The sequence below is a fragment of the Meriones unguiculatus genome, chromosome 3 (genome assembly GCF_030254825.1).
Source record: "Meriones unguiculatus strain TT.TT164.6M chromosome 3, Bangor_MerUng_6.1, whole genome shotgun sequence".
NCBI lineage: Eukaryota > Metazoa > Chordata > Mammalia > Rodentia > Muridae > Meriones > Meriones unguiculatus.
Genome location: NC_083351.1, coordinates 17,241,808 through 17,262,512, shown reverse-complemented (window position 1 = coordinate 17,262,512; position 20,705 = coordinate 17,241,808). Strand labels below are relative to the sequence as shown.

Here is a 20,705-nt window from a genome sequence, read left to right as displayed (position 1 = left end):
GTACCTAAACAACCAGGTACAGGCATATGACCAAGTTCTAGCCAATAAGCTATCATCTAGAATGGTATGCATGATTTCCAAGAAACATGTTTAAAGGGAAGGGCCAGGCTTGTCTTTTTTTTTTTTTTTTTTTTTTCTGTTCCTGCTGTCTGGAATGTGGTCGTGATGACTGGTGCCACAGCAGCCATACTGGACCATATAGATAGATGCTAGTCTCAGGATGAATCAGGTAGCCCGAGTCCTCAGGGACATTGGGGTCCATCGTGCCGTCCCAGACTACCTTGACCTGAGAGAGAGAGAGGTAAAATTCTACTTCGCTTAAGTCATTGCTATTTTGGACTTTCCATCAGTTCCACCAAAATGTAATTCTAAAGACTACGATGGACAAAGTCAGAAGTGAGGGGTGATGAGCCGAAGCCCCGAGTGCCCCAGGCACCCACTCCTCTGGAAGTTTCTCGAAAGGCCCTGGGTGTTTGCTGAAGGAAATAGCTGGTTCTGGTGTCTCCACAGTAATAGAACAGTGAGTGAGGGAAGGACCCGCTGCCTCTGTGGACGGAGGCCCAGCTGACAGCACCAGCTCACTAAAATGAAAGAAGGAAGGGCCCGCCAGAGGCAGAGAAAGCCAGAGGGGGGGGGGCACAGCGGTTTCCTCCCCGAGTCCAGCACTAATGACTTCCAATCCAACATCCTGGCAAGGTCCTTCTAGACTTACGTGGCCTCCGATCATTCCAGAGAGTGCAGACTTGGCTCAGCCCAGAATGGCACTGTGACCCCAGGGCAGCGGTTCTCAACCCGTGGGTCACGACCCCACGGGTTCACAGCAGTGGGGAAGGCGCAGCTACGAAGCAGCAGTTGAAAATAATCTTGTGGCTGTGAGGAACTGTACTAGAGGGTCGAAGCGTTAGGAAGTTGAGAGCCGGGGAACTGTTTGTGCCTTATGGGGGGTGGGGGTGTGCATTTGCAGCCCCAGGGGTGGCATGGAGTCCACTCCTGAGGGCTCAAATGAGGCTCCTTGATTCCACCCGCCCTGTGGCACCATGACCCAACCTCACGTTATAAGCATTGCAAAAAAAAAAAATCCTCCTATTAAAAAACACAAGAGTTGAAAATGTTAATCCCAAGAATTAGTGGGCATTCTGTCTTTTTCATGGATCGCTATAATTTCCTCCTGTTATTTTTTTTATCTGCTTTCTGAGCCATCTCATTTATCTGAGCTTACACAAGCTCATGCAAAACACAGAATGCACTCGAGCTGCAAAAAAAATCGATGCTGTGGGGACGGAGCTTTCCCAGGATTGCTATGGAAATGCTCCCCCTGCCTCTAAGAGGCCGGCTGCAAACATTTCCAGACACCAGCAGGTACCAGAAGGTTCATTTACCAAAAAAAAGCTTTTCCCTAGCTATCAAATTACGGAAATGGGATTTTCAGGGATGCGCGTATTTTTGGTTTCGTGAGAGTCTTAGGTAGCCTGGGCTATGTAGCTCAGGTTAGCCTTGAACTCCGTATCCTCCTGCCTCCTCCTCCTCAGTGCTGGGATTACAGTCATGAGGCACCGGGTTCGGCTGTGTTATTTAGCGGGTGCATGCATGCCTGAGTGTGTGTGCCCCTACGTGTGTGGGTCCCTGTGCAGCCACAGGCTGAAAGGAGGCGTCTTCCTTAGGCCTTCCTCTCTCTCTCTCTCTCTCTCTGAGACACAGTCTCTCACTGCACCTGGAGCTCCCCGTGTGGGGCAGACTGGCCGATCGGCCTTGGGTTCTGCCTGCCTCTGCCTCCCCCGTGCAGATGTGGGTTTTACGTGGCACTGAAGATCTGAACTCGGGTCCTCACGCTGGCAGAGAATGCATTCTTCCCACAGAGCTGGTTCCTCGGTGCCCCTCCCCCTTCACTTCTAGTTATTTAGTGTGTTTTGCTTGTGTGTATATCTGGGTGAGGCCGTCAAACCCCCTGTCTGTAGTTACAGACAGTTGTGAGCTGCCATGTGGGTGCTGGGACTTGAACCCTGGTCCTCTGGAAGAGCAGCCAGTGCTCTTAACCTCTGAGCCATCTCTGCAGCCCCCCTTCACTTCTAAAGAGGGAAAAAAAATCCTATCAGTTTGGGCTCCTCCCTTTACCTGCCTCGAGCACCAGGGACGACCGGCTTTAACTAAGGCCACTCGAGCCGGCAGAGGACGGCTTGCCGCATTTGGCACAGGACTTTTGCAGACAAACGGATGGATTGCAGGCCTCAGGTTTTTGGTTTTTTTTTTTTTTTTTTTTTTGCCCAAATGACAAAAGACGCAATTATGCTCCCGCGTCACTTTCCCACTCCGAGGAACTCTATTAAGAGAATAATCTGAGCCGACTCGCCGCCGCTCTGCATTTTAACGTGTGATCTCTTTCGGTGCCATCAACATTTCTCCCCCTTTTAAAAATGAGTGGTATTTAAGGGAGAATGCCAGCTGGGTGTCTATTTGAGGAGGGGCCGTGGGAAGCTGATTTAACTTCCTCTGGGAGCCAGTTGCTTGAAGCGCACGAGGAGCCTGGCGCCCGGGACGGGGAGCAGTCACGAGGACGCTGGCTCTGGTCACCCGCCTCCCCCCTGTCGCCTGCTGCCCAGGGATGGAGGCCTGTGGGCACCGGCCAGCCAGCAGCTTGCAGGTCTGCCCGGCATGTGGCCCAGGGAGAACACACAGGGGTCTGGGGTGTGCCCAGCCTCGCCCTCTGCATGGTCCCCCGAGGGCCGCAGCCCAGCGATTGCCACGCCTGGCTCAGTTCTGACCCTGGCATGTGGGGGTGCCCACACACGCAGAGGGCCAGCCGAGGGCAGAACTTGGCTTCTGGGTCTGGCCGCTCGTCAGATGGAGCTGGGCGCACCACCAACAACCCTGTACCTTGTAACTTACCCCAAATCCCAGGGAGCTCCTGTCCCTGTCCCAAGGAGCCGGCTCCTTCCTCTCTTCCTGGTGTGTGAACTGTTTGAGTCTGGCGTGAGCACATGTGACGCTTGTGTGTGTTGGGGGGCACACATGTGTGATCACATGTGCCACGCGTGTGTATGTATATACACCTGTGCCCCGAGAGCTATGGCCACGGTGATGCTCGGGTGGGAAGGGAGGTGGCTGCTCGCCCGCAACCTTCCTGATTCTCCACCCCTCCCTCCCATGCCCATAGCCTTGGGCACGTGACTTAGCAGCTGGTCCTGTCAACAGGCAGAATCAGCATGCTCATGCTCATGTCTAGACTGGCCTTGTTGCTTGCCTTGACCCCCAGCAGGCACGGGGCACGGCCGTGTGCTGTTCTGAGCCTGGGTCTTCAAGGGACCACGAGTGCCTCTCTCTGTTCTCACGGACTCTGTCTTGGAAAGAAGTTCAAGATCAGACAGAGTGAGGCTGAGTAATTGCAGGCCAAGCAGCTCCCAGAAGACCGGAAGCCGACCACAGCCTCAGCAGTGGAGTGCGCCTAGCCTAGCAAGGCCAACATGTGCTTCTGTTTGTCAACGTACAGTCTCTGGGTGTTTGTTACACAGCAAGAGCTAACTGTTACACCGAGTTCAGCTTTCCAGAGGAGGAGGAGGAGTTCGAGGGCCTAGGAACAAGGCCTTTCCTAAGATCACACCCGCCAGCGAGAACCAGTCACCAGAGCCTGTCTGATGGCACCAATTACTGCTCCTTCTCTGAGAAGCCATCAGCCCCTCAGGTTCCGAACCAAGGGCGGGAGCGGGGGCATGAAGGCGGCTGAGCAGCTGCCACGAGGTCAGCTCTATCTCGGCATTTCCCAGCTGGTTACCTCTGAGATGAGAGGTCTGTTCTGAGGAAGCCATTACGTTCCCTCAAATCATCTCCTTCTCTGACCCAAAAACCAAACTGCTGTGGCCTTTCCCCAATCTGAGAAAACCTGTAGACATCAATAGGCTTTTTGATATTAGCAGGAATCTTTAAGGGGCATGCAGAGCCATGTCTGGCGCGCAGAAAGCGCTCAGTCAATGCGAGTGATTGCTGTCATGTGTTCTCCCTCAAATTCTTCTGAGACCTCTGGGGCCTATGGCCATTCATCAGCCAGCAGGCCGGGTGAGTGGATCCTGGCCACCGTGGCTCTCAGAGGCCAGCCCCTCTACACAGGCCCGGAGACATCCTACAGATCTTATCGAAGAGAAGACAAAGTCCTGTGGTAAGAGAAGCCGGGAGAACAAGGTGGAACACGGTCCCTGCCCCATGTCCGTGCCAGCCATCTGGATAGATTCTGACAGGAGGCCGGGTCCATTCTGAAGCTGGCAGAATTATGGGCTAGGAGGGTCACTTTGAACGAGACTCCAGTCCCTTCTTGGATCCCAGTAGGATTGTTTCTTAAAAAACAAAACAGGTAAGTGTTGAGGTTGAGTAGGGAAAGGACTGCCAGTCTGGACAGAGCCAGCCCTGTGCCTGTCTACCGTCTGCTCCCAACACCCCTGCCCACAGCCACACACAGGCCACTGGGTCTGCAGGTCTGAGCCGCTGCTCCGAGGAAGCCCAGGCTGAGGCCATTGCTCCCAGGCAGGACCTCACAGGGTAGCCAAACACAGGCGGAGGATGCCTCTGTACCCACCACGCTGACTTCAAGCCTGGCAAAGGGCAGAATCGGGGCCTGTTTCCCCCTGAAACCTCCAGGGCTGAATCTAAACCTCGGAGCACTGGAGAAACCCAACCGGCAATTCCCAAAGTCAGGGTACAAAACAGGGTCAGGGCGTGGAGAACGCAGCTGACCCTCTCCACCTCCAAGCCTGCAGGAGCTCTTCCCGGGCCTTCAGGTCCCTCTTTCCAACCCCTCCAGGCGCATTCTCTCCACCAGATGCCAGCCGCTCCTGGCCGCAAACCAATTCTCTGAGTTAAGTAAAAGAATGAGAGAAGATTGTCTCATTGATTGCCACCGTCCTGGTTTACAGAGAAGCTCCCCCACCCGGGCTCCGCAGGCGGCCCTCGGGAGGCCCAAAGGCCAGCATTCCTCACAGCCTGATTTCAGCACCTCGGCGAGCTAAGCTGTGTGCCGCCGGCTTCAGGCTGCCATTTCCGCTCCCCGGGTTTTAAAGAATGAGAAATCTGCGGCTGATCACACATTCAGCAACCGAGGGCACTCATTCGAAGGCCTAAATTGCAGAAATAACTCGCGTGATTAGTTGAATGAATATTCTGAGCCTGTATCATCAAGCGCAATCTATGGCTAAATTGGGGCAAGATGACTGGGCCCAGCACAGGGCAAGCCCTCCCCATTCTGTCTCTTCTTCTGGACCAGGGGGTGGCCGGGGCAGGAATCCTAGACCCTAGTTTGGCACTACAGGTCCAAGGCAGGGGCAGCTGAACCTTCAGTGATCTCCAAAGGGCAGGGCCGCTCGCTGACACAGAGCGAGGCCCGGGAAGGCCCACAAGATGAGAGTCTTGCTCTTACTCCAGGAGCTCGGCCTGTTTTAGTACCTGCACCCCGAGTCCTTGCAAAGTAGGGCCTGTTCTGGGGCTCTGGCTTTGGGTGTGCCCAGTCTAGGGTCACTGTCACTGAGCTAACTGCCTCCAGCTCGCTTTCTTCCACACAGGTGACTCCCACACTGCCGTGTGCCTGGCCAGCCAGGCTCTCTCTCCCCAGAGGGGCCTGCAAGGATTCTCTCCAGTCAGAGATCTGCCTGTGGGCTCCCAGCCTCGGCATCTCAGCCCACGGACATGCTCGGGCTCCCTAAGGCAAGTCTCAGGGGCCTCGTCTTCCTGGGGTTCTAGAGAAAGAACCCCAGGGACTAGGGAGCAGGGTGGTGTGAGGCACAGCTCTGAGATGCCCAGGCTCCGAGCACACAGTCTCTCCCTTCTTCCGCTGTTACCCTGTGTGTTACCTCAGGCCAGTCAGTCACAGAGGCGAGAGCCAGGGGAGAGGCGGGCAGGACTCTAGTTCCCGAGGGAAATGGATTGAGTCCTTGGACCAAAAGTTTCTAAGACCAAAGAACTTGGTTCCGTTCCTAGCTCTGCTGTTTGCTAGCTGAGCGACCCTGATGGAGGTACCCAACCTCTCTGTGCCTCAGAGTCCTCCCCTGTACCGTGTGAGTACCCCTGTGTAGACGCACTCTGTAGGACTGCACAGACGACACAGTTAAAGTGCACAGCAGGGGAGCAAGCGGGTGGCAAACACTTGGACATGCTAACTAGCCTTCAGGGAAACATTAGGACGGCTGGACAGAGATTAATGAGCTGAGGTTGGGCGGGCAGGCTGAGGAGAAGTGTGAGGACCTGAGTGCCGATCCGCAGAACCCAGGCGAAGTCGACACGGCGACGTGTGTCCTCAGTCCCGTGCTCCTGCGACGAACTCGGAGACATAAGAATTCCGGAAGCTCTCGGAATCCCCTAGCCTGGCACACGAGGCAGCAAATGAGGGACCCGGCCTCAAACAAGCTGGGAGGCAAGGCCTGACACCTAAGCTTGTCACACACATGCACGTGCGTGCCCCGCACACACCTGAATATAAACACACACACAGAGTGCTCGTGCACAATTATGGAATTCCCCACAGTGTTGCTCAGCATGGGGAAAAGCTCAGGAATCACTCAAACCTTCTGTTTGATTGCTTTTCTGATGCTGTGATCAACCTAAGGAAGAGAGTTCATTCTGGCTTACGGTTCTGGAGGGAAAAGAGTCCACTGAGGCAGAAAGGCAGGGCAGCAAGTGATGGGAGCAGCAGGAAGCTGAGGGGGTCACGTCTCTAAGCACAAGCGGGAGCTGGAAGTAGGGTGAGGCTATGAACTCTCAAAGCCAAGTGACAGACTGTCTCCAGCGAGGCTGCATGCTCAAGCATGTTTGCACATGTGCACAACACACACACAGACACACAGACACACAGACACACACACACACACACACACAGAGGCAGAGGCAGGCAGATCTCTGTGAGTTCAAGGCCAGCCTGGTCTACATAGCAAGTTCCAGGACATCCAAGGCTACATAGAAAGATCATCTCAAAACAACTGTTTTTCCATACTCAGATAACACCAACAAGGATAAAAGAGCTTGCTAGAACTTCATCGGTCTGAGAAGACACATGGGGAAGAGCAGAGAAGATGGACGGACATCCCACCTGGTGAAAGGCTTTGCATCCACGGGAGCAGCTTGAGAATGACAGCAGCAGGTCGCAGTGACGGACCAGCAGCTGACAGCGTCTGCTGCAGAACCCTGAGGGCTGAGATTGGATCTCAGCATCACCCAACAAGCCAGGGTCGTCCCAGCATGGAGGAGGCAGGGACAGACAGGAGGACCGCTGGGGGCCTACAGGCTGCCAGCCAAGCAGCGAAACCTAAGCTCCAGGTTCTGTGAGAGAGCCTGCCTCAAAGGAATAAAGCGGGGAGTGATGGGGGGGGGCACCCAGCACCCTCCTCTGGCCTCTGCATGCAACTGTGAATGAATCAGGACACACACACGCACACATCAGTTAACAAATGGCTATATGAATAAAAGACGGCCATGTCCCCGGCAATACCCCACTGTCTCACCACGTAGGAACCCAGCCTTGAAAGTCAGTGACAAAGCAGACAGAAAATGTGCCCCATCTCCAAATCCCTTAACACCGGGGCCTCAGGTGACGGAGGATTCTGCTCCACCTGGCGGAGAAGCCCTTCCCGCAGAGAGGAGAAAATCTGGGACACAAATCAGCTCTCTGGAAGCGGCAGCGACATTTTCACAGGATCAGCTGGAGGCCGGGAAAACTGCAAAGCCGAAGCGCTCGCGATGTCGTAACTCTGTCAGCTGTGTTGACGCTGACAAGATGCTTACCCAGCACCTCGAGACCCGTGCCAAACTGAAGTGGTTAGATGTGGAAGCCGTAACAACTGCCCTTCAGGGCCCTGTCGGAAGCCTGTGCTGAGCAGGCCCAGAGGCTGCCTGGTGTCACCGGGGCCTGGTTCCCTCTTCTCCCCACATTGGGGTGGCGGGAGGGGGGGTACTGTACAGTTCTGGATGGGGTCTCGGCAGGTTCATTCGTTCAGTCCTCTGATGGGGTTGGGGGTGGGGAGATGGCGCTTGGGGGCCGGTAGGGGGTTGCACCTGCCCTCAGAGAACAGCGTCTGCTTGCCGCAGTGCTGATCTTTAGAGAGAGGCATAAATCCACCAAACCTCACGCAGGCAACAGCGGCTGGAGGCCGGAAGGGAGATAAGGGGATGGATGGCGAGCCACTCAGCCTTGGAAGAGATAAAGCGCTTGCTGGGACCCCAAGGCCACAGACCTGCTTTTCTGGCCATTGATCAGAGGGCGCAGGAGCAGAAGGAGTGAGGCCTGTGAGGTGGCGGTGACCATGGGTGCAGCCAGCCTGGGCCAGAGACTCGGGACCCAGCCCTGCCGTGGGGATGGCCTGTTTGTGGCAGTAAAGCCTCTTTCAGGGCTCTCCCCGACGACCCCTTCTAGACAAGGTCTTACTATGTCACCGAGCTTAGTCCTCAACCTCTGGGCTTCATCCATCCTCCTGCCTCAGCCTCTTGGGCTGGAACCACTAGTGCATGGTTACTGTGTGTACCGATGATGGGGGAGGGGCATGTGAATACCATGAGCACACATGGAGGACGGAGTCTCCGCCTCCTTTTCTGTGGAGTCGGTTCTCTCCTTCCACCTTCCTGTGTGTCCCGGGATCCAAGTCAGGTTTTCAGGTTTGGCTGCTCACACCTTTACCCACTGGGCCATCCTGCCAGCCTTCTTCTTACTGAACGTCCTCAAGTCCCGCAGGAGGCTGACATCCACCCCTCTGCCCCAGCCCCTTCTTGGCAATGCTCTAGAAACAGAGTGGAGGTTGGCGGGAGATGTTCTCTCCTGGGCCGGATGGTCTCAGGTCCTTAGCATGTGGCCAGCTGGAAAACCGCTCTGCCCACCGTATGCGGGTTCCGCAGTCAGCAAACACCAGCTGGGTGAAAGCCACTGCACATACAACATGGCTGTTTTCCAGGCCACCCACGCTGTCCCCAGCATAGCAGGAGCCCAGCTTTGAGCCACACTTGGTACCTACCGGGTGGGCAGTGGAGACTTGAGATGCCAACTAGCAGGGGCTGGTCGCTTCAGGGCCCTAACCTGGCTCTTTTGCAGTAGTCCCTCACCTGGCCTGGACATCAGAACCATCATGATGTCCAGAACCCAGATTCCCAGGCCCTGGATGCTTCCAGCTGGATCTGCTGTGGACGGAACCAAACCTCACCCTGGGAAGTGTGAACACCAGGGGGAACCCTGGTCAACGGCACAGCTTGGACTGGAGACATGGCTCAGGGGTTAAGAACATGCATTGCTCTTCCAGAGGACCTGGGTTCAATCCCTAACACCCACACCTGGCACCCCACAACTGCCTGTAACTTTGGTTCAAGAAGCTATGACGCCCTCTTCTGGCCTCTGCAGGCACTGCACTCATGCGCACAAACACACAGAGACCTTAAAAATAATTAAAAAAAAAAAAAAAGTATTTTTTAAAAGAGGTGCAGCTTTACTGTATATACAATTCACTTGATAGCTGGTGACCCTGACTTCAGGAGAGGATGGAAAAGAGGAGTCATAGGCAGTAGATGGTACAGCAGGGTGGGGCCCCTCGGTGGGCAGATCAGAAAATATTCATGATAAAGATGATGGTGATGGTGATGATGATGATGATGATGGGAGTGGGGCATAGAGGCTCTTGCATGTAATTTCAGCACTGAAAACATGGAGATGGGGGAACCAGGAGTTCAAGGCTACCTGAAGGCACAATGCAGAGTTCAAGGTCGTCATGAGCTACAGGAAACTCTCTCCAAAACACCAAAACTCCAAAATTAAAAATAAAGGCAGCAATGAAAAGTCCTTTAGAGCGTATTAACTAAGCCCGTTCTTGTAACCACCGCAATTCCTGTTTCCAGGAAAGGAAACTGAGGCACAGGAAGGTTAACTCCCATGCCCAAGGCTAACACAGCCAGAGCACTGAGCACTGGAACCTCACGGTACTGAACCCCGTATTCCTATCTAGTTGGCTTAACTGTCCAACCCAGGCGCCTTCTCTCCTTCCCCAGGCAGCGGGTTGAGCTGTGTTTCCAGGGGGCTGGACCCTGGAGACGTGCCTAGATTTGCTCCCACTCCTGTCCCCTGAAGGAGAGACCTGTGCAGCCCCCAGAACCTGGCAGGGCCTGAGAGTAAGTCTCTCCTTACTGCAGAAACTCCTTCGCCCTTGCTTCTTGCTCCGAGGGAGTTTGATGTTTGGGAATTCAAGGCCTTCAAATGAATCCACTTCAGGGTTTGCTTCAGGCAAGAAAGCAGGTTTCAGCTTTTCCCACGGCAGTCCTCTTCATTAGCCAGCAGCCGAGGCCTCTCGGGTGGCAGGAAGTGTCAAGTGATAGCTTTGTCTGGGGTGCTCAAGATTTTTTTCATCCTCCATGCGAGGAAGGTTATTCTGGCTTTATTTTTGGATCCTAATGCAGGGAAGAGGGGCACCTGGCGCCAGGACAAGCTCTGTCAATAGAGCACCTCCCCTCTCTAAGTCATCAGAACACAGCCCCTGCCTCCTCCAGGTGCCTCTGGGCCTGGTCGAGGTCCTAGCCCCCACCAGGAAAAGAAAGAGGCCACAGCCTCGAGGCAAGGCAACCTGGGTCTGACCCAGCCGGGCCAGTCACTTTCCTGAATCTGTTCTCCCTTTAAGAGGTGATGGCCGAAGCTGCAGAGGAAGCGCCTGCCGGTGGGAACCCACTGCCATGCCCTGGTATGACAAGAGACCAGGAAACAACCCACTTCCTGTAGGTGGAGAAGGGTTCTGCCTGGGACCCTGCTCCTGAGATAGCTGTCGCCCCAGAATCGCGACAAACAGCATTCGGGGTGAGGCCTGCTGGGTTCCCCTGCTGGCGTTGGGGGCAGCGTGGGACAGGCCCAGGTCTCGGGTCCCCTAGCAGGCGAGCGCGGGTCCACGCAAGCAGGGTGGTTATGACTTCCTGGGGCCTTGGCAGGTTGTCTTTGGAGCCCCTTTCTTTTTATCTTGTTCTTCTGAGACAAGGTCTCACTTTGTAGTTCAGGCTAGACTTGAACTCCTGGCCCTCCCGCCTCGGACTCAAATGCGGAAACTATAAGCCTATCTGATTCTACCCGGCTTCCCTTTCTATGTTAAAAAGAAAGAAAATTATCCTTTACAACTGTATCAGTATAAAGACGCATCTGATCTCGGCTGGCTACATTATCATATGTGCTTTTTTTTTTTCCTTCCGATCGGAAAAGAAATTGAAATTAAAACATCCTGTGGGCCTTGTGTGTTAATGCTTGATGAGGAAGTCAGGCCTGCGCAGGGCGGCGGCGAGTGATCAACGGCTGAGTGCGCAGAGATCTCTGCCTCCCAGACCCTCACTGCCACACGGCTGTCCCTCACCCTTGACAGATTCACTGTCACCTGTCAGCGTGTGCCTTCCCAGCAACCTGGTGCCCGAGAATGCAGCACCCGCTCTCAAGCAAGCCCCTCCAAATGCCACCACCTTTGTGCTTTCCCCACTGTGCAAGGTGCTGAGCTCGCCGGAAAGGCGACAGCAAGTCGGGCATGGGATGTGCGGCCCTTCTCAGACGCTCCCGGGGTCTCCGGCAGATGTGGCCCTTTGCATACATTCTGACTGGGTGGCAAAGTGGGCATCACTCATCCACCTCCCATGAGCCCGCTGGACCTGGCCCATGTTCAACCTCCTTCCCTGTTCCACACCCAGCTCTGCACTGGGCGCGCAGTGAGGGCGTGATACACACAGAAGCCAAACAGAGCTCCAGCTTAAGCTAGAACACATGCTCTCCCCATCTCTGCCCTCCCCCACCCCCGCCCACCCCTGTCTGCTATCTGTTGCAAGACAGTGTCCAGACGCATTTCTGGGTGATGGCTATTTCAGGAGCAGGGGCCCAGGCAGAGGAAGTGAGGCAGACAGAAGGCCTGAGCCACAGGGTTCCCTTCCTCTTGTCCTTCCCTCCTCCAGGCCTTGGGGGTATGGGTGTGACAATTGCAATGACCTGGAATGGACTATTCCCAGAATTCACAGTTACTGGGGGGAGAGAAAATGTGATTGTGTATTATCCAGTCATTAAAACCCAAGACAAAAGCCAGAGGCAGAGAATTGCAAGTCGCCTTTCAGGCTTGATGAAAAGAAGAAGCAAAAAAAAAAAAAAAAAAAAACAAAAACAAAAACAAACAAACAAAAAACCACAAAACAAAACAAAAAACAAACAAACAAAAAAACCTTGAATATTAGCACCAAACTGTGCTGACAGCACACTTCCGGGGCCCTTTGTCTCCTCGGGGCTCTTTCAGAAAATGTCATCTCGCCTATTGATTCTAGTTCTGCTTGCGAGGGCAGCCTTCCGTGGAGCGTGGAAAGTGATCTTCCTGCTCCACAGGTTCCCGGCTGGCAGGTGGGGGCTGTGGCTGAGTGCTGCTCTCCGTGGCCCCTGAGCCAGCCCTGCACCCCCTCGCTGCCCCTGCCGCACGGGCTCTTGGCAGCCAGGGAGAAGCCCACGCAGGAGACCACGTGTGAGGCGCATGTCTGACCTGGGGTGAAACCAGCAGTCCCGAGCAGCTGAGAGGTGAGGAGCCAGGTCTCCCGGCTCTGAGCAGGGCTGGAGGAGGCACTCTGAGCTTCCTCGGCAGACATGGTGTCTCTGCCCCCGGAAGGCTTCTTCCCACAGCCAGGCCCCACCTGAGCCACACCGAGCATCCTTTAGGCCCAAAGGGACCACGTCTCGCTCGCTCTCGCCTTCGGGTATTTCTGGGCCATGCCCCCCTCCCCCGCCTGCACCTTTCTATCTGTGTCCCTGGTTTGAGTGTGGAGGCAGCTGCCCCATCAAGAGCAGGCTGAGGGTCCTAGACCTGAAACTCAAGCTGGCGCATGTTTTCTGTTAAATCTCCAAGCGCGTGCCCCTGTGTCCACACAGGAAACACCTCACAATTGGCAGGTGGAAGGAGCAGACTCCCAGCAACGGTCACAGGGGATAGTGTCACCATCCCTGTCACTCAAGAGAGAACATAGGGTCTGGGTTGGGAGCGTGATCCTCTCCGGTGAGTGAGTTACAGAGTCAGGGTTCCCAGAACCCAAGACTCCCGGCTCCCGACGCTTTTCCCTTTAACACCCGCCTCTTGCACAGTCCCCCAGACTTGAGAGGTTCCATTCCCCTCCATCTGGATGGACTGCAAAGCCGAGAGACCACCCCAGGGCGCTGGGGAGGCAGAAGGCAGCAGGAGGGGTAGCTGAAAGAGGAGGGCTTTAAGGTGGGGAGCACTGAGGGGGTCCCTCTTCGCCCCTGAGAGGAGGTAGGACAATCAGGACCCCTGTGGGCCAGGGCCGAGCAGGCAGTGCAGACACTGACAGGAAGGCAGCACGCGGGAGGCTAAGGGCGGCAAACTGACGACAGCAAGTGTTGGCGGGACGACAGAGTGACCGAAACTCTCGCCCAGCCCGGGGCTGCCAACGGGCTTAACCTTAAGCTTTGCAAAACTGGCACCTTCCTGGTAAAGCTGAGCACACTGCACAGGATGAGCCAAATATGGACTGTGTCTCCCATAACTACCTGCTATTCCCACCAGGCAAACAACAACAACAAAAACTTATCCAAAGTGCTCTTCACCTCACAGACTCCTGGCGGAGACGCAAACTGGTGTAGCCCTATGGGAAACAGTCCAGTGTTTGTATCTCTGATTACTATACAGCCGACAATACACCCCACTAGGCATATACCCAAGAGAAACAAAACCCCACGAGCATACATACGTGGTCATGGCAGCATTATTCCTCACAGAAAAAAAGAAACTTAAAACGTCTGTCAATTACTGAGCCCACAACACGTGGTATGTCCACATAATGGAACAGTATTCGACAATAAAGACGAGGATACATGCTGCTATATGGATAAACCACAAAACACACTCAGAGCAGGAAGCCAGGCACCACGGCCAGCTGTTACACAAACCAGGTGTTACTTACTCCTGCGTGGCTACAACAAAATATTTGAGAGAAACATTGTAACAGAGGGAAGCTTTACTTTGGCTCATGTTTCCAAGGGTCTCCGTCCATCCTGGCAAGATGGCATGGAGGGGAGGGAACTAGACCACACTGCAGGAGCTTGTGATGGCTTCTTCAGCACAGGGAAGGTGTGCTCTGCAAAGCCCCGTCCCTGGAGGCACGCCTTCTACTCAGGAGCCCCTTCCCCAAAGGCTCTATGGCCTTCCTGATAGCACCAAAGGTTGGCAACCAAGTGATCAAAACACAAGCCTGTGGGGGAGGGGGGGTCAGCTCAGAGTCAGACCATATCATAACATTTAGATAAAGCACTTAGAATTAATTAGCCAGTCTAGCCAGGGCCGGGGTGGGGAAGGAAATCGGAGAGAAATGGAACCACCTGCCTAGTGAGTACAGGGTTTCTATGGGAGATGATGCAAACGTCCTAAAGTTAATGGTGGCCATGGCTAAAACTCCCATAAACTTACCAAGAATTCACCTCATCGTAAACAAAAGGTATTTTACAGTAGCTTACCCATAGTTACCAAATACCAGAAACAAAAACGGCCAACAACAGCAGAAGAGGCAAGAGGACCTGAATAAGGATCGACTGCTGTTCACAACAGAATAATCAGCCTAAGAGCCATGTCCAGAAGGCGCAGGACGTAAAAGCGTAGAGCAATCCATGGTGTCAGGAGTCTCCCCAGCTGAGCCAACCAATGAGTTTATTGGGGTTAGTTAAACTAGCACTGGGTGACTGACAGGCAGTTGCCTCACCCCAGCAAAGTGACAGCTCAGGAAAGCGGCCCCCCTGGAGCTCCCTGTGGGACTCGTAGGTGGCACAGCTGGCCAGTGTCCCCTCCCCAGGAACTGTCACTGCTGCTATAACCACGGGGGCGGGGCTTTGTAAATCTTTTAAGTTTCAGGAGCTTCCTATGGCTTGTGGGTTTCCTTTACTTCCTGGGTCTTAACCAAGTCTCCCTGCAACAAGAAGGGGCTTCAATCTGAGGAAAGAGCTGCGTAACAATTGCATATAAGAAACAATTCCGCACAGCTACGCTCCCAAAGCAGGTTAGATCCAGCCTGTCAAGCCTCAGGCGAGAGTCCTGTCTTCCCGGTCCTCAGGCACGGGGCCAGATGGCTGTAGAGAGCCCTGCCGGTGCTGCCCGCCTGCCACGGTGCATCCATTCCTGGGAGCCACAGAATTTGCCGGGGAATTTGGTGAATGCGTGCCATCAGCGTGGTGAGAAGAGAGGGGGCTGGTTGCTGCCGGCTCAGCCTTGTTTCCAAGGAAAGAAAGGTCTTTGGAGAGTGGGTGGAACACGCTGCCTCGGGGAGGGAATGTCAATTTCAATATGAATCATTTCACGCATGGCAGTAACTCACTCCGGGAATAGATACCCTGAGTCACTCGGCTCCCACAGGAGCAGGACTTGTTGCTAACATTTCAGATGCCAAGAGAATCAGCAATAGCTGAGAGAGCAAGAGCGAGGGAGAGCGAGAGAGAGAGAAAGAGCGAGAGAGCAAGAGAGGGAGAACGAGAGACAGTGCCTAGTAAACAGCCAGGCGGCCAGAGGCAGAGGCCCTGTGCACAGAGCCTTTGTGTGGGAGCTGACAAGGCCCAGAAGACATTGTGGGCTCTGGTGACAGCCGGCGCCAGTGCTGGGACACCGACCCCGGCCTCTCGCCTGAGAATTCTTTGTACAACAACCTGCTACTATATTTTCTAAAGAAATAAATTCTCCTCTGTGCTAGAGCTTTTAAAGGAAAAGAAAAGGGCCACGATGCATCTTAATTAGAAACTGCTTGGAGGAGAGAGGGGTCTCGGAGCCCTGCCAGGGGCCAGCCAGCTGCCCGCAAGCCTGAAGGCCCACCATGTTGCAGGGGAGTGCTGACTCTGAAGTCACCCGGGGTGACCAAGAGGGGCATTCTGGCCATCAGCGAGTGGCTAGGGGATTGTCACTCAAGGTCCCAGGGAGATCTCACAGGACAGCAGCATCTGCCCAGTGACTGTGGCTCCAGCCCGGCCTTCAACTCTGACTTTTCACCCAGTTACCCTCTTCGTGGCAAAGGCACATCTGCTGGAATTTCTGGTTCATTTCCTCTGTGCTTTTCTACCCTCTGGCCTCCGGATGCTGGCTTCCAAGGCATGTGACTTCCTGGAAGGGTGCTGGCTGCCCCAAAGCCTGACCTACCCTGTCCAAGGAACTGCAGTGTTGCCGCCACCGCCTGCAAAGCTGATGACAGCCATTTCTCAAAGCAGACTCCAAGTCCGGCCCAAGTCAGGAGTGTGCACAGCTTGCCAGAATCAGCCGGCTGCCCAGCCCAACGCTGATGCGCCAGGAACTAGAGATGCTTTTCTTCCCCGAGAAGAAAAAAAAACCTCATAAAACAGACACAGTATTTTTCACCAGACAACTTGAAATGCTATTACTTAACCAAAGAGAAGAAAAAGGCATTGGGGGCGGGGTTGGGGGTGGGCTGATGAGATGGTTCAGCAGGTCAAGGTGCCCCCAGGGCTGATGGTCTTGAGTTTGGTCACTGGAACCCACACGATGGAAGGAGAGAACTGATTCCTGCAATTTGCTCTCTTGACTTCCACACGTATGTGTGCAGCCACGTACAACCACACTCGTGAATGAACAAATGTAATCCCTTAAAAACAAAAAAAAAAAGATGTCGGGAAAGGGCTGCACATGTGTCACGGAGAAAACATTCTTGTGTGGGTTAGGATGCAGGCTTCTGTGCACGCGTGTACAAAAGGCGGACAACCCCGGGTGTCGCTAGGGTGCTAGGGGCGGTATCCGCCTTAGTTTCTGAGATCATTGACTGGAATTCACCAGCTGGCCAGTGACACCCTGTCCCCGGATCCTGTCTCTGTAGCCTCAGGCCTGGGGTTACAAGCATGCACCACCGTAGCTAGCATTTTTATTTATTTATTTTTTACATACTGTCTGGGAACAGAACTCAGGTCATCAGGCTTGCATAGCGAGCCCTTAGCTGACTGAGCCATCTCCCCAGACCGGGAAAGAGAGGTCTCACTCCGTGTAGCCACCCCCTCCAGCCTCATTGGGGGTGAAGGAGGGTCTGCGGAGAAGCCTGCGGCTGGCTCAGTTTCTCAGCTGGCGAATGCCAGGAGGGGTGGATTCGAACCCCGGGCGAGACTCTGTAATCCCTCACCTCCGGGAGGCGTGGTGGAGACCCGGGAAGATGTGGGGAACCCGGACGGCTTCACCAACTCCCTAGCTGCCGAAGCCGGCTTCTCAAGAGGAAGCCGCGCGGCGTGGGGAAGAGCGCCCACGTCGGAAGCCCACCAGGAAGCATGGGCGCGTGCTGGGGTGCGCAGGCGCGGAGGAGAGGTGACCAGCGCGGGTGACACGCTGCGCGCCGTGCCGCAGTTGTAAAACTGACGCTCCGGGGTCGGGATTTATTTGCTCCTTGGCCTCCTAGCTGCTCCGTTTACGAGGCGAAGATGATGAGTGTTGTCTCCGCCATCCTCGGAGTCACACCACGTTCGTCTTCACTCAGTCCCGGCTCTAAATCACGCCCACGGCGGGGCCCGGGTCGGCCTTTCCATCTCGGGATCCGTGGGTAGAGACGGAGTCCAATCGGGGGCTCTCACAGTCACCCTGGGTGCTTGACCCTGAGCTGGAGAACGTGGCTTCCGGCCACGCACGCGCCTCCCGCTCTACAGTGAGGAATCGGGGGAGCAGAACTGCCGAGCGAGCAGGGCGGCTCCTTCTCCAGGCCTCTTTGCTGATCCCGAGCTGGCGCGCTCCGTGGCAGGAGGTCAAGGAGAGGCGTGGAGCACAGCGAGCCAGCTGGAAACCAAGTGGGAGAGGCCCAGGCGGAGCCCAGGCACCGCTCTTTCCTGGCTCAGAATTAGAGTCGTTATTACTAATTAGGCCAGCGGAATGCTGACAGCGGCTTCCACTGAGCGAGTACACGGGGACAGGTGTGGCCCCAGCTGTTTAACACACACACACCAGCCGCATTTGATCCTTGTGCCGGATGAGGCTGTTGCCGTCCCCGTTTCACAGATGGAGAAACCGAGAGCAGAGGGGTCAAGAAATTAACCCTAGGCCAGAGGATGAGTAAGAGGCAGACCCAGGATTCAAACCCAGGCTGGCCTGACTCTCAGCTCCCCCTCCCTCCCTTGCAGCTCGGCTCAGACAGCCAATGGCCCGGCAGGAGGCAGATTTTCTAGGTGGAAGAAAAGTTCTGCTCACGCCCAGGGATGATGCCGAGAGACAGGTGATGCGGACCCTAGCTGTCACCACAGCTAGGTGGGAGTGGAGGGGGCGGACCAAAAGACACATCATCCCAACCCTGAGCTGTCTGGCCTCCTCCCACCCTGTGCCGGCTGTGGCACAGGGCTGCGTGGTGGCTTCCTACTGTCTGGCTTCCGAGCGCCCACCTCGCCTAGGACTCAGCTACTGTGAGTCCTGGGGCTTGCTGGCTCTGTCCTCTCGCCTGTGAGATGGGTACGTGAGGGTAAAAGACACCTTATGGGGGTGTGAGGCATGCACCAGAGAACTTGGCTGTGTATGTGGGGCGAGCTGGACACCTGGCCCCCAATTCCCACACCTCCTGAAGGACAGTTCTGTCCTGGCTCTGATGGTGGAGCGGCCTCACCATCCCACGGCCCCTTGGCGACAAGACTGTGCCCCGGGACATTCCTGTCAGGAAGGGGCCAGGCTCTCACTGCACGCACAGAGAGGTCAGCACTTGCCGGGTGCAGTCACCCCTGGCTGACCTGAAATGCACAGACGGGGCACTGCTGTCACTCGCCCTGGGCACCCCAAACCCTTCTGTTGGCCTGGTTTATTCCCACACTGCTTTCCTGCTACAAAATTCTCGGATGCTGCTCAAATGAGGGGCCGAGCAGGGCAGTGCCCACCGCGTGCCTACCAGGGGCAGCGGGGATGCCCCCACAACACGGGAACAGTGCGTGGTACCCTTCATGCTCACGATCTGGACGTCTGCAGTGTGCCGCCTGTGTGCCAGGCACGGCTCTCCGTGTGTGTGCTAGCCGCTTCCTTTCAAAACAATCCCAGGAAGGAAAGCCTGCTCGTGCCTCACTGGGCAGCTGGGCAAACAGGCCCAGGGAAGTTGCCCGAGAGGGAACTTGCCCGAGAGAACACAGCAGAGCACCATGAAAGCCTTGCCCTCTGGCTGTGGAGTCCGGCCCTCTCAGTGTCCCAAGTTCTAGCAGTGGACATTAGTGGCCGGCCTTTTCCACAGGCAGAGAGCCTGGGACTCCGTGCACCAAGCCACTTGCTGTATGATAATTTTGGCTACCAATCCGTGGCTGGCTCTTCCATCATTGTAACCCCCACTGTCCCAGGCTGGACACTCTAGCCTCTGTGACAGGAGCAGTAAGAACAAATGACCAAGTGCCTCCTTAGTGCCTGGGGCTGGGGTCCTGCGCGCATCTCCCTATTAATTAATCATCAATGGGCCAGGCAGGCAAGATGGCTCTTCCGGTAGAGGCACCTAGCGACAAGCCTGCCAGCGGGCGTTCAACCTCCAGGACCCATGTTACAGAAGACAGCTGACCCTGTTGACCACCACCCGCTAGGTAGCACACACACAACACAAGCAAATGAAACATTTAAAACAGGTAACATAATTATGACCACCACGAGGCCAGGAACCGGAGCCCCTGCCCATCTGCAGAGAGCCGTGCAGGCTTATCTGGACCTGAAGCCCCTCTGTCATCTGGCTGAACAGTAAGTGTCCCATCTGGAACACTTACAGGCAGGAAGGGAAGGCATGTGCTCTGGCCTGAGCGACAGGCCAAGAGTGGGCTGTCTTCTGTGGTGGCCAGCGGGGCCTTGGGAGTGGCTTCCGATGGGGCCTGCTGAGCTGGATGTGGATGAGAACAAGAACAAGATACTGAGACAGGGGAATGGCTCAGTCACAAAACTTCCCGGAGGGACGCCTCAGCAAGACAATCTGCCCCCAGAGCAAGAACAGCTTTGAGGAAGGCTGGGGCATGGCAGGGTGGTTGGCATGGTGAAGGGCCACACAGGGAGACCAGAGAGACCACGCTGAGGCAGCGGCCATTCTCACCACGGCTCCTGTGGATCTTGGCGAAGGGAGGCAACAGAGTGATCTGGGGACATTTCCATAGTGCGGGCACCCAGAGCAGTGCCCAAGACCCATGGGAGCCCGACCCAGCTCAGCCCAGCACACACAGGGGCTGGGCAGGGTCTCCCTTGCAAGTCTCACTCAGCCAGGGAGGGCAGAATGGATTTGCCTATTCCTGCCTACCCCAGGGCACCCATGTCTATAGGTCTTAGCCTAAGTGACGTCACTGATGACATCAGAGGCCACCCAACACCCCCAGAAGGGTCCGGGAAGGAAGCAGGCGTGTGGCAGTGCTGAATTCAAGTCAGCACACCTGCCCCTACTGTTGGGGTCCTCTCCCTGGCTGTGGGAATGGAGCCTCGTCTTCTGGGTGTGCTCTCTGAGAACTGTCACCAACTACAGGGGCTCTGAGATGGGGAGGCCCAGGCTGGGCTCAGTGCCACCAGAGGCTCCAGCACCCAGAGACAGCTACAGGAAGAATGATCAGCCCAAGGTCACTCAGCCAGGAAGCCGTGAAGCCTGTCGGTCTGACTCCAGAATGTCACGCCAGTGGGGACTATTTTACAGCACTGTCTGTGGTCACCTCTACCCGTCCCTTTCTGAAGACCTGGGCAGGCCCCAGAGAGTGCCAGGACAGGGCAGTGAGAGTAGTCTGGGTGGACTGGTGGAGATCCACTGTGTCACCT

The 20,705-nt window shown here is 55.5% G+C and overlaps 1 protein-coding gene and 1 long non-coding RNA gene across 3 annotated transcripts in view; both read right to left on the bottom strand.

The window, feature by feature from the left end:
- Nucleotides 1–20,705, bottom strand: part of Man1c1 (mannosidase alpha class 1C member 1) — a 128,718-nt gene that overhangs the window by 48,656 nt on the left and 59,357 nt on the right. The gene's annotated exons all lie outside the window — the stretch shown is intronic.
- Nucleotides 2,231–6,382, bottom strand: LOC132652974 (uncharacterized). The gene is made up of 2 exons (XR_009590565.1): nt 6,220–6,382; nt 2,231–5,099 (listed from the first exon to the last, which is right to left on the bottom strand). It is a non-coding gene; the product is annotated as an uncharacterized LOC132652974 (long non-coding RNA).